General features: G+C 41.5%; 1 protein-coding gene across 2 annotated transcripts in view; it reads left to right on the forward strand.

The window, feature by feature from the left end:
- The window catches only part of dachd (dachshund d), a 381753-nt gene that overhangs the window by 320785 nt on the left and 47715 nt on the right, over positions 1–13253 (forward strand). The window lies entirely within an intron of this gene.

Below are 13253 nucleotides of genomic sequence, written 5' to 3' on the forward strand. Positions count from 1 at the left end.
AAGCGCAAACTGGCCCTAACCAGAATAGAAAGAGGAGTGGGAGGCCCCGGTGCACAACTGAATAAATCAAATCAAATCAAATGTATTTATATAGCCCTTCTTACATCAGCTGATATCTCAAAATGCTGTACAGAAACCCAGCCAAAAACCCCAAACAGCAAGCAATGCAGGTGTAGAAGCGTGGTGGCTAGGAAAAACTCCCTAGAAAGGCCAAAACCAAGGAAGAAACCTTGAGAGGAACCAGGCTATGAGGGGTGGCCAGTCCTCTTCTGGCTGTGCCGGGTGGAGATTGTAACAGAACATGGCCAAGATGTTCAAATGTCCATAAATGACCAGCATGGTCAAATAATAATAATCACAGTAGTTGTTGAGGGTGCAACAGGTCAGCATCTCAGGAGTATATGTCAGTTGGCTTTTCATAGCCGATCATTGAGAGTATCTCTACCGCTCCTGCTGTCTCTAGAGAGTTGAAAACAGCAGGTCTGGGACAGGTAGCACGTCCGGTGAACAGGTCAGGGTTCCATAGCCGTAGGCAGAACAGTTGAAACTGGAGCAGCAGCACGGCCAGGTGGACTGGGGACAGCAAGGAGTCATCATGGAGTCCTGATGCATGGTCCTAGGGCTCAGGTCCCCCAAGAGAGAGAAGGAAAGAAAGAAAGAAAGAAAGAAAGAAAGAAAGAAAGAAAGAAAGAAAGAAAGAAAGAAAGAAAGAAAGAAAGAAAGAAAGAAAGAAAGAAAGAGAGAATTAGAGAGAGCATACTTAAATTCACACAGGACACTGGAGAAATACTCCAGATATAACAGACTGACCCTAGCCCCCCGACACATAAACTACTGCAGCATAAATACTGGAGGCTGAGTCAGGAGGGGTCAGGAGACACTGTGGCCCCATCCGATGATACCCCCAGACAGGGCCAAACAGGCAGGATATAACCCCACCCACTTTGCCAAAGCACAGCCCCCACACCACTAGAGGGATATCTTCAACCACCAACTTACCATCCTGAGACAAGTCCGAGTATAGCCCACAAAGATCTCCGCCACGGCACAACCCAAGGGGGGGGTGCCAACCCAGACAGGAAGACCATGTCAGTGACTCAACCCACTCAAGTGATGCACCCCTCCTAGGGACGGCATGGAAGAGCACCAGTAAGACAGTGACTCGGCCCCTGTAATAGGGTTAGAGGCAGAAAATCCCAGTGGAGAGAGGGGAACCGGCTAGGCAGAGACAGCAAGGGCGGTTTGTTGCTCCAGTGCCTTTCCGTTCACCTTCACACTCCTGGGCCAGACTACACTCAATCATAGGACCTACTGAAGAGATGAGTCTTCAATAAAGACTTAAAGGTTGAGGCCGAATCTGCGTCTCTCACATGGGTAGGCAGACCATTCCATAAAATTCAGCTCTATAGGAGAAAGCCCTGCCTCCAGCTGTTTGCTTAGAAATTCTAGGGACAATTAGGAGGCCTGAGTCTTGTGACCGTAGCGTACGTGTAGGTATGTATGGCAGGACCAAATCGGAAAGATAGGTAGGAGCAAGCCCATGTAATGCTTTGTAGGTTAGCAGTAAAACCTTGAAATCAGCCCTTGCCTTAACCTCTTACATCTAGACGTTCCGCTAGCGGAACACCTGCTCCAATATCCAATGATAGGCGTGGCGCGAATTACAAATTCCTCAAAAATACAAAAACTTCAATTTTTCAAACATATGACTATTTCACAGCATTTTAAAGACAAGACTCTCCTTTATCTAACCACACTGTCCGATTTCAAAAAGGCTTTACCGCGAAAGCAAAACATTAGATTATGTCAGCAGAGTACCAAGCCAGAAATAATCAGACACCCATTTTTCAAGCTAGCATATAATGTCACAAAAAACAAAACCACAGCTAAATGCAGCACTAACCTTTGATGATCTTCATCAGATGACAACCCTAGGACATTATGTTATACAATGCATGCATGTTTTGTTCAATCAAGTTCATATTTATATCAAAAACCAGCTTTTTACATTAGCATACCCCCCGCAAACATCCGGTGAATTTACTAAATTACTCACGATAAACGTTCACAAAAAACATAACAATTATTTTAAGTATTATAGATACAGAACTCCTCTATGCACTCGATATGTCCGATTTTAAAATAGCTTTTCGGTGAAGCACAGTTTGCAATATTCTCAGTAGATAGCCCAGCCATCACGGCTAGCCATTTAGACACCGACCAAGTTTAGCCCTGATCAAACTCCGATTTACTATTGCAAAAGTTTCATTATCTTTGTTGTCTTCGTCAGAATGCACTCCCAGGACTGCTACTTCAATAACAAATGTTGGTTTGGTCCAAAATAATCCATCGTTATATCCGAATAGCGGCGTTTTGTTCGTGCGTTCCAGACACTATTCGAAATGGTAAAGAAGGGTCGTGCGCATGGCGCAATTCGTGACAAAAAAATTCTAAATATTCCATTACCGTACTTCGAAGCATGTCAACCGCTGTTTAAAATCAATTTTTATGCCATTTTTCTCGTAGAAAAGCGATAATATTCCGACCGGGAATCTCCTTTTCGGCAAACAGATGAAAAAATCACAAAGACGGGGGCGGCCAGGTCACGCGCCTAAGCCCACAGTCCCTTGATCGGCCACTTGAGAAAGGCGATAATGTGTTTCAGCCTGGGGCTGGGATGACGACATTCAGGTTTTTCCCGGGCTCTGAGCGCCTATGGACGACGTAGGAAGTGTCACGTTAGAGCAGAGATCCTTTGTAAAAGATAGAGATGGCAAAGAAGTTCCAGAAATGGTCAGACAGGCCACTTCCTGTAAAGGAATCTCTCAGGTTTTGACCTGCCATTTGAGTTCTGTTATACTCACAGACACCATTCAAACAGTTTTAGAAACTTTAGGGTGTTTTCTATCCATATATAATAAGTATATGCATATTCTAGTTACTGGGTAGGATTAGTAACCAGATTAAATCGGGTACGTTTTTTATCCAGCCGTGAAAATACTGCCCCCTAGCCATAAGAGGTTAACCTGTCTGGGAACCTGGGACGCTTGCCCTAGTCAACAGCCAGTGGAATCGCGTCGCGCGAAATACAAATACCTCATAAATGCTATAACTTCAATTTCTCAAACATATGACTATTTTACACCATTTTATAGATACACCTCTCCTGAATCGAACCACGTTGTCCGATTTCAAAAAGGCTTTACAGCAAAAGCAAAACATTGGATTATGTTAGGAGAGTACCCAGCCAAAAATAATCACACTGCCATTTTCAAAGCAACTAGCATGCATCACAAATACCCAAAACACAGCTAAATGCAGCACTAACCTTTGACAATCTTCATCAGATGACACTCCTAGGACATCATGTTACACAATACATGCATTTTTTGTTCGATAAAGTTCATATTTATATATAAAAACAGCATTTTACATCGGCGCGTGACGTTGAGAAAATATTTTCCCTCAAATGCTTCCGGTGGATCAGCGCTACAATTTACAAAATTACTATTCGAAAACATTGTTAAAATGTTATATTGTCATTCAAAGAATTATAGATTAACATCTCGTGAATGCAACCGCATTGCCAGATTTAAAAATAACTTTACTGGGAAATCACACTTTGCAATAAACGAGGTTCTATGCTCAGAAAAATAGGCTAGGCGATACAGGTTAGCGCCATCTTGGAACCATCTAAAATCAAATATACTATTGTAAATATTCCCTTACCTTTGATTATCTTCATCAGAAGGCACTTCCAGGTATCCCAGGTCCACAACAAATGTAGTTTTGTTCGAACTAGTTTATAATAATTTATGTCCCAATAGCTCCTTCTTGTTAGCGCGTTCCGAAGGCTACTCATAATGTACTGAAGCGCACGGGACATGTCGTCACGAATGTGCAAAAAATATATATTTACGTTCGTTCAAACATGTCAAACGTTGTATAACCTGTTATGGCTAGGGGGCAGTATTTTCACGGCTGGATAAAAAACGTGCCCGATTTAATCTGGTTACCACTCCTACCCAGTAACTAGAATATGCATATACTTATTACATATGGATAGAAAACACCCTAAAGTTTCTAAAACTGTTTGAATGGTGTCTGTGAGTATAACAGAACTCATTTGGCAGGCAAAAACCTGACAAGGTTTCAGGCAGGAAGTGGCCTGTCTGACAAGGTGTCGTTCTTCTTGTCTCTGTTTATTGAAGAGTGAGGATCTTAGCTGTCCCGTGACACTTCCTACGGCTGCCATAGGGTCTCAGAAGGCGGTAAAAAGCTGAATCGTGGCTTTGCAGGCTCTGGCTGAAACAAAGTAGCGTGTTTGGGTAGTGGCTGGTTACAGTACTGTGAGACTCAGGCGCGTGCACCGCGTCGACCGAATGCTTTGTTTTCTTTCCTCTGTTTAGCTAAAAGGAGATTCCCGGTCGGAATATTATCGCTTCTTACGAGGGAAATGGCATAAAAATGGATTTTAAACCGGTAATTGAAGTTTTTGTATTTTTGATTTTATTTCGGCCATGCGCCATCATTGGATAATGGAGCAGGTGTTCCGCTAGCGGAACGCCTAGATGTAAGAGGTTAACATAAATCTTTAGGGCCTTTTTCAATCAGAGCTTCAATAATATTCAAGGCAGACGATTGCATTGTCTTAGTAAATGTTTCGGAACGAAGGGGTACCCATGGGCGCCCGCATCATAGTAGTAATGGCCCTCCCCCTATGACCAACTTTCCAAGCCTCTCTTTCGGTCAGTTTCTACCGGAGAAGACTCAAACCACTTTGTAAAGACTGCTGACATCTAGTGGAAGCCTTAGGAAATGCTAAATTAATCCTAACTCATGGTGTGTTTCATAGGCAAAGTGTTGAAGGTGATTCCACAAATCAGATTTCCACTTCCTGCATGGAATCTTCTCAGGTTTTGGCCTGCCATATGAGTTCTGTTATACTCACAGACACCATTCAAACAGTTTAGAAACTTTAGATTGTTTTCTATGCAAATCTGCAAATTATATGCATATTCTAGTTACTGTGCAGGAGTAGTAAGCAGATTAAATCGGGTACGTTTTTTATCCGGCCGTGCAAATACTGCCCCCTAGCCCCAACAGGTTAACCTCTAGAGGATACAATCCCGGTAAAGGGATTGGTTGGACAACAACCAGTGAGATAGCACGGCGCGAAATTCATAACAAAATAATCTCAAAATTAAAATTCAAGTATTATACTGCATTTTAAAGATACTCTACTCGTTAATCCAATGACATTGTCCGATTTCAAAAAGGCTTTACGGTGAAAGCAAAACATTAGATTATTTTAGCATAGCACATTAGCAAAAACAAAAACCCCCAAAAAACATTTTCCAAGCACGGATAGCCATCACAAAACCAGATATACAGATAAAATGTACCTCTATGGGCTAGGTGGGAAGCTAAATGTAGCACTAACCTTTGATGATCTTCATCAGATGACAACCCTAGGACATTATGTTATACAATACATGCATGTTTTGTTCAATCAAGTTCATATTTATATCAAAAACCAGCTTTTTACATTAGCATGTGACTAGCATGTGACTAGCATTCCCACCGAACACTGCCGGTGAATTTACTAAATGACTCACGATAAACGTTCACAAAAAGCATAACAATTATTTTAAGAATTATAGATACAGAACTCCTCTATGCACTCGATATGTCCGATTTTAAAATAGCTCTTCGGTGAAAGCACATTTTGCAATATTCTCAGTAGATAGCCCGGCATCACAGGGCTAGCTATTTAGACACCCAGCAAGTTTAGCACTCACCAGTCACCAAGTCAGATTTACTATAAGAAAAATGTTATTACCTTTGCTGTCTTCGTCAGAATGCACTCCCAGGACTTCTACTTCAATAACAAATGTTGGTTTGGTCCCAAATAATCCATAGTTATATCCAAATAGCGGCGTTTTGTTCGTGCGTTCAAGACACTATCCGAAAGGGTAAATAAGGGTGACGAGCATGGCGCAATTCGTGACAAAAAAATTCTAAATATTCCATTACCGTACTTCGAAGCATGTCAACCGCTGTTTAAAATCAATTTTTATGCCATTTTTCTCGTAAAAAAGCGATAATATTCCGACTGGGAATCTGCGTTTAGGTAAACAGACGAAATAAAATAAAGCATGGGGTCGACTCGGGCACGCGCCTAAGCCCATAGTACTCTGATCGGCCACTTGCCAAACGCGATAAAGTGTTTCAGCCAGAGGCTGCCTCGATATCGTTCAGCTTTTTCCCGGGCTCTGAGAGCCTATGGGAGCCGTAGGAAGTGTCACGTTATAGCAAAGATCCTCAGTCTTCAATAAAAAGAGCCAAGATGAAACACAACTTGTCAGACAGGCCACTTCCTGCATGGAATCTTCTCAGGTTTTGGCCTGCCATATGAGTTCTGTTATACTCACAGACACCATTCAAACAGTTTTAGAAACTTTAGGGTGTTTTCCATCCAAAGCCAATAATTATATGAATATTCTAGTTACTGGGCAGGAGTAGTAACCAGATTAAATCGGGTACGTTTTTTATCCGGCCGTGTCAATACTGCCCCCTAGCCCTAACAGGTTAAGCACTAACCTTTGACAATCTTCATCAGATGACACTCCTAGGACATCATGTTAGACAATACATGCATTTTTTGTTCGATCAAGTTTATATTTATATCCAAAAACCCAATTATTACATTGGCGCGTGACGTTCAGAAAATGTTTTCTCCCCATAACACTCCGGTGAATAGGCACTTTTAATTTACAGAAGAACTCATAAACATTGACAAAATTTATAACAATTATTTAAAGAATTAGAGATAATCTACTCCTTTGTGCAACCACTTTGTCAGATTTCAAAATAACTTTACGGAAAAAGCACATTTTCAATATTCTGAGTACAGAACTTAGCCTTCAATGCTAAGCTATACAGTTAGCCTACAACCACGACGTCGACAAATCTCTAAAAATATGTTCAAAATATTTACTTACCTTTGCTGATCTTCGGCGGAATGCACTCGGATGGGCACCTACTTCCACAAAAATGTTCATTTGTTCTGCAAAGTCCATCATTTATGTCCAAATACGTCCGTTTTGTTGACCCATCCAGAACACTTTACAACGCCATGTGGCGTGGACGCAAATCCATAGACGAAATGTTCAAAGTTCCATTACCGTTTGTAGAAACACGTCAAACGATGTTTACAATCAATCCTTTAGGGTATTTTGAACGTAAAATTGCGATAATTTGACAACCGGGCAATAGGTATTCATCCCAAAAGAAAAATTAAAAACAACAGTCACGTGCATGCGCGTCATAAGACACCTGTTCTCAGACTGGCCAGTGATTGACTGAGCCACAATTCTCTGCCCGGTAACAGGTGACGGATAAAACCAGTTCCTAAAGATTGTTGACAGCCAATGGAAGAGTTAGGAGGTGCAACGTAAATCCTATGTCACTGTAGTTTTTCAAGGAATTCAAAACAAAAACTACATTTCTAATTTCTCCCACTTCCTGATTCAATTTTTCTCCGTTTTTTTGCCTGCCATATGGGTTCTGTTATACTCACAGACACCATTCAAACAGTTTTAGAAACTTCAGAGTGTTTTCTATCATAATCTACTAATAATATGCATATTATATTTTCTGAGCCAGAGTAGTAACCTGTTTAAATATGGTACGTTTTTCATCCGGCCGTGAAAATACTGCCCCCTAGCCCCAACAGGTTTTAACCTAGAAATAACAAAAGCATGGATGAATTTTTCTGCATCAATTTTGGACAGAAAATGTCTGATTTTTGCAATATTACACAGATGGATAAAACCTGTCATTGAAACAATCTTGATATGTTCGTCAAAAGAGAGATCAGGGTCCAGAGTAACGGCGAGGTCCTTCACGGTTTTATTTGAGACGACTGTACGACCATCAAGATTAATTGTCAGATTCAACAGAAAATCTCTTTGTTTCTTGGGACCTAGAACAAGCATCTCTGTTTTGTCCGAGTTTAAAAGTAGAACGTTTGCAGCCATCCACTTCCTTATGTCTGAAACACAGGCTTCCATCGAGGACAATTTTGTGGCTTCACCATGTTTCATTGAAATGTACAGCTGTGTGTCTTCCGCATAGCAGTGAAAGATAAGATCTAAACCAGGCCAGAACTTGTCCGTGTAGACCAATTTTGGTTTCCATTCTCTCCAAAAGAATGTGGTGATCGATGGTATCAAAACCAGCACTAAGGTCTAGGAGCACAAGGACAGATGTAGAGCCTCGGTCTGACGCCATTAAAAGGTCATTTACCACCGTCACAAGTGCAGTCTCAGTGCTATGATGGGGTCTAAAACCAGACTGAAGCATTTCGTATACATTGTTTGTCTTCAGGAAGGCAGTGAGTTGCGGTGCAACAGCTTTTTTTTTTTTAATTGAGAGGAATGGGAGATTCGATATAGGCCGATAGTTTTTTATATTTTCTGGGTCAAGGTTTGGCTTTTTCAAGAGAGGCTTTATTACTGCCACTTTTAGTGAGTTTGGTACACATCCGGTGGATAGAGAGCCATTTATTATGTTTAACATAGGAGGGCCAAGCACAGGAAGCAGCTCTTTCAGTAGTTTAGTTGGAATAGGGTCCAGTATGCAGCTTGAGGGTTTAGAGTCCATGATTATTTTCATCATTTTGTCAAGAGATATAGTACTAAAACACTTGAGTGTCTCCCTTGATCCTAGGTCCTGGCAGAGTTGTGCAGACTCAGGACAAGTGAGCTTTGGAGGAATACGCAAATTTAAAGAGGAGTTCATAATTTGCTTTCTAATGATCATGATCTTTTCCTCAAAGAAGTTCATGAATTTATTTCTGCTGAAGTGAAAGCCATCCTCTCTTGGGGAATGCTGCTTTTTAGTTAGCTTTGCGACAGAATCAAAAAGAAATTTAGGATTGTTCTTATTTTACTCAATTAAGTTGGAAAAATAGGATGATCGAGCCGCAGTGAGGGCTCTTCGATACTGAAACAGTACTGTCTTTCCAAGCTAGTCGGAAGTCTTCCAGTTTGGTGTGGCACCATTTCTGTTCCAATTTTCTGGAAGCTTGCTTCAGAGCTCGGGTTTTTTCTGTATACCAGGGAGCTAGTTTCTTATGACAAATGTTTTTAGGGGTGCAACTGCATCTAGGGTATTGTGCAAGGTTAAATTGAGTTCCTCAGTTAGGTGGTCAACTGATTTTTGTCCTCTGACGTCCTTGGGTAGGCAGAGGGAGTCTGGAAGGGCATCAAGGAATCTTTGGGTTTTCTGAGAATTTATAGCACCACTTTTGATGCTCCTTGGTTGGAGTTTGAGCAGATTATTTGTTGTGATTGCAAACGTAATAAAATGGTGGTCCGATAGTCCAGGATTATGAGGAAAAATATTAAGATCCACAACATTTATTCCATGGGACAAAACTAGGTCCAGAGTATGACTGTGGCAGTGAGTTGGTCCGGAGACATGTTGGACAAAACCTACTGAGTCGATGATGGCTCTGAAAGCCTTTTGGAGTGGGTCTGTGGACTTTTCCATGTGAATATTAAAGTCACCAAAAAATGTAATATTATCTGCTATGACTACAAGGTCCGATAGGAATTCAGGGAACTCAGTGAGGAACGCTGTATATGGCCCAGGAGGCCTGTAAACAGTAGCTATAAAAAGTGATTGAGGAGGCTGCATAGATTTCATGACTAGAAGGTCAAAAGACGAAAACGTCATTTTGTTTTTGTAAATTGAAATTTGCTATCGTTAATGTTGGCAACACCTCCGCCTTAGCGGGATGCACGGGGGATATGGTCACTAGTGTAACCAGGAGGTGAGGCCTCATTTAACACAGTACATTTCTCAGGCTTAAGCCATGTTTCAGTCAGGCCAATCACATCAAGATTATGATCAGTGATTAGTTAATTGACTATAACTGCCTTGGAAGTGAGTGATCTAACATTAAGTAGCCCTATTTTGAGATGTGAGGTATCACGATCTCTTTCAATAATGGCAGGAATGGAGGAGTTCTTTATTCTAGTGAGATTGCTAAGGCGAACATCGCCATGTTTAGTTTTGCCCAACCTAGGTCGAGGCACAAACACGGTCTCAATGGGTATAGCTGAGCTGACTACACTGACTGTGATAGTGGCAGACTCCACTAAGTTGGCAGCCTGGCTAACAGCCTGCTGCCTGGCCTGCACCCTATTTCATTGAGGACAAGTACATTATAGTGTCTAGTTCGAGAAGCAGAAGCCTCACAAGTCCTCAACTGGCAGCTTCATTAAATAGTACCTGCAAAACACCAGTCTCAAAGTCAACAGTGATGAGGCGACTCCGGGATGCTGGCCTTCTAAAAAGATTTGCTTTTTTTTCAGAAACAAGGACATTTCTAAGTGACCCCAAACTTTTGAACAGTAGTATATATATATATATATATATATATAGTCAAAAGTTTGGACGCACCAACTCATTCCAGGATTTTTCTTTATTTTGACTATTTTCTACATTGTAGATCAATAGCAAAGACATCAAAACTATGAAATAAATAATGTAGTAACCAAAAAAGTGTTAAACAAGTGTGTGCCAAGATTGTGCAAAGCTGTCATCAAGGCAATGATGTCTTCACTATTAATCTACAATGTAGAATGTGTTGTTTCATAGTTTTGATGTCTTCACTATTAATCTACAATGTAGAAAATAGTAAAAATAAGAAAAACCCTTGAATGAGTAGGTGTCCAAACTTGTGACTGGTACTGTATATGCTTATAATGGTGTGTAAAGACAGTATATGAACAGTATATGAATAGAATAAATATGTACAGCAGTAGTTATATAGGATGAGCCATTCCTAGAATACAGTATGTACATGTGGTGTGGGTAAAACAGTATGTAAACATTGTTAAAGTGACCAGTGTTCAATTACTCTATGTACATAAATCTCTAAGGTGCATGGTACAGTACTGACTGGTAGCCAGAACTGTGACTAAGGCTAGTGGTGGCTCTTTAACAGTCTGATGGCCTGGAGATAGAAGCTGTTTCTCTGGGTCCCAGCTTTGATGCGCCTATACAGTCTCCACCTTCTAATTGTAGCGGGGTGAACAGGCCGTGGCTCTTGTAGCTGAGGTCCTTGATGATCTTCTTGGCCTTCATGTGACACCGGGTGCTGTTGATGTCCTGGAGGGCTGGCAGTGTGACCCCGGTGATGCGTTGGGCTGACCGCACCACCCCCTGGAGAGCCCTGCAGTTGCGGACGGTGCAGTTGCCGTACCAGACGGTTATGCAGCCCGACAGGATGCTCTAAATTGTGCGTCTGTAGTTCTTGAGGGTCTTAGGGGCCAAGACAAATTTCTTCAGCCTCCTGAGAAATCTATGTTATCTATGCCTCCTGGCACTGTTGCGTCTTCTTCCCCATGCTCTCTGTGTGAATGGACCATTTCAGGTTGTCAGTGATGTGGACGCCGAGGAACTTGAGTCTTTTGACCCTCTCCACCCACTCCCTATGGATCCCCCGTGTTGAGGATCAGCATGGTGGAGGTGTTGCCTACCTTCACCACTTGGTGTCGGCCCATCAGGAAGTCCAGGACCCAGTTGCACAGAGAGGTGTTCAGACGCATGGCCCTGAGCTTAGTGATGAGCTTGGAGGGCACTATGTTGAAGTCTACTAGCGTTGGTAGCTGTTATGCTGATTTGATTGGACAGAGATATTTGCAGTAGTCATCAGAGAGGGGGCTATATAAAGGGTAATGTAATGAATGCAAATGGTAGATGTTGTATATGAACAACATCAGAGGTCGTTGGAGTTCGGTGGTTATGTTGATACTGTTGTTAGCCGCTTTAAGGCATTGGGCGCCATTCCAATCATGTGCCATGCCAAGTATTTTAAATGATATAGTAGTTATTCGTAACATTTCAGTGTAACAGGAAAAAATAAATAAGTGTATTTCTTGCTTCAAATGAGTTTTTCGCTGGAGCTCTTGTTAGAGAGGATGCCATTTTTTCATATGCCCAGTCATCCCACAATAAAGTAGTAAAAACATGAACAACAGCAAATTACCACAGAAGTGACTTCTTAAAAGTAGGCAGTTCATTCTTTTTTCATGAAGTCACATGATAAACTGATTTCAATCCATTAGGCATCCATTCAACAGGAGTGAAAATATAAAACAAGAGGAGGAAAAAAGAGCAGAGAGGTTGTTGATGCTCTCCATGGACCAACAGTGCATATTCCACTCTCTTTTTCCCTCTCCCCAAAAATGTATACTGATTTTTTTCCTCCAAATTACAAACTCTAAATTGTGGATCCTAGCACTCTAACACTCCACTGCCTGCTAGTGAGCCCATGTTTCCAGGGCATTTGCAGATGCTCTAAATAATCTCCAATGTTTTTGCTCAATCTGCTCTGAGGATGGGTGAAATAAATACTTTAAACTAATTAATGGCCGACCAGCTGTTCCTACCACTTGGCTGGCGTTAGTGAATATTGATGGGAGGCAGAGAGAGAAAGAGAGAGAGAGAGGGGGAGGGAGAGAGAGAGACTGTGAGGAGGGAGCTTGTCTGTTTTTGTGCAGCATTCACTCTGCCACGTAAACATGTATGAATAGTGGATGAGAGGGGAGAGAGGGGACCTGCACAGAGCACAGTCAGGGTGCAGCGTTAGAAGAATAAGAGTGGATTTGATAAAAATGGAGGTAACAGGGACAACTGATGGCACATATAATATATAATTTTGAGGCGTCTGTGTTCTTGTTTTCCTACCTTATCAGGACCCTAATGTCCTAACAATTCACCTGAATGTTCTGAAAAGGTAGGAAAACAAATAACTTTTTGAAAAGTCAGGACATCATGTCCTGAATTTTTTCAAATGCTATTTTAAGGATTAGGTTCAGGGTTTTGGGGTTGAGGTTAGGGTTAGGGTTAAGGTTATGATTTTTGGGGTTAAGGTTAGGTTATGTTAGGGGTAGGGTTACGTTTAGGGTTAGGGAAAATAGGATTTGTAATGGTCAAACATTTTCACTCCCAAAAAGTCCTGAAATTTTACAAAAATAAAGCTGCGTGTGTGTGTGCATGTGTGTGGTGTAAGTGGTTGACTTATATTAAGGCTCTTCAGACAAACATAATGTGGTACCTCTTCCTGACAGAGTGTAATGTCTCTCTCTCTCTTTCTTTATCTATCTCTCTCTCTCTCTCAATTCAATTTAATTAAATTCAAAGTGTTTATTGTCAAAGTGGTACCTCTTCCTGAC

Source organism: Salmo salar, chromosome ssa21 (genome assembly GCF_905237065.1).
Source record: "Salmo salar chromosome ssa21, Ssal_v3.1, whole genome shotgun sequence".
Classification (NCBI taxonomy): domain Eukaryota; kingdom Metazoa; phylum Chordata; class Actinopteri; order Salmoniformes; family Salmonidae; genus Salmo; species Salmo salar.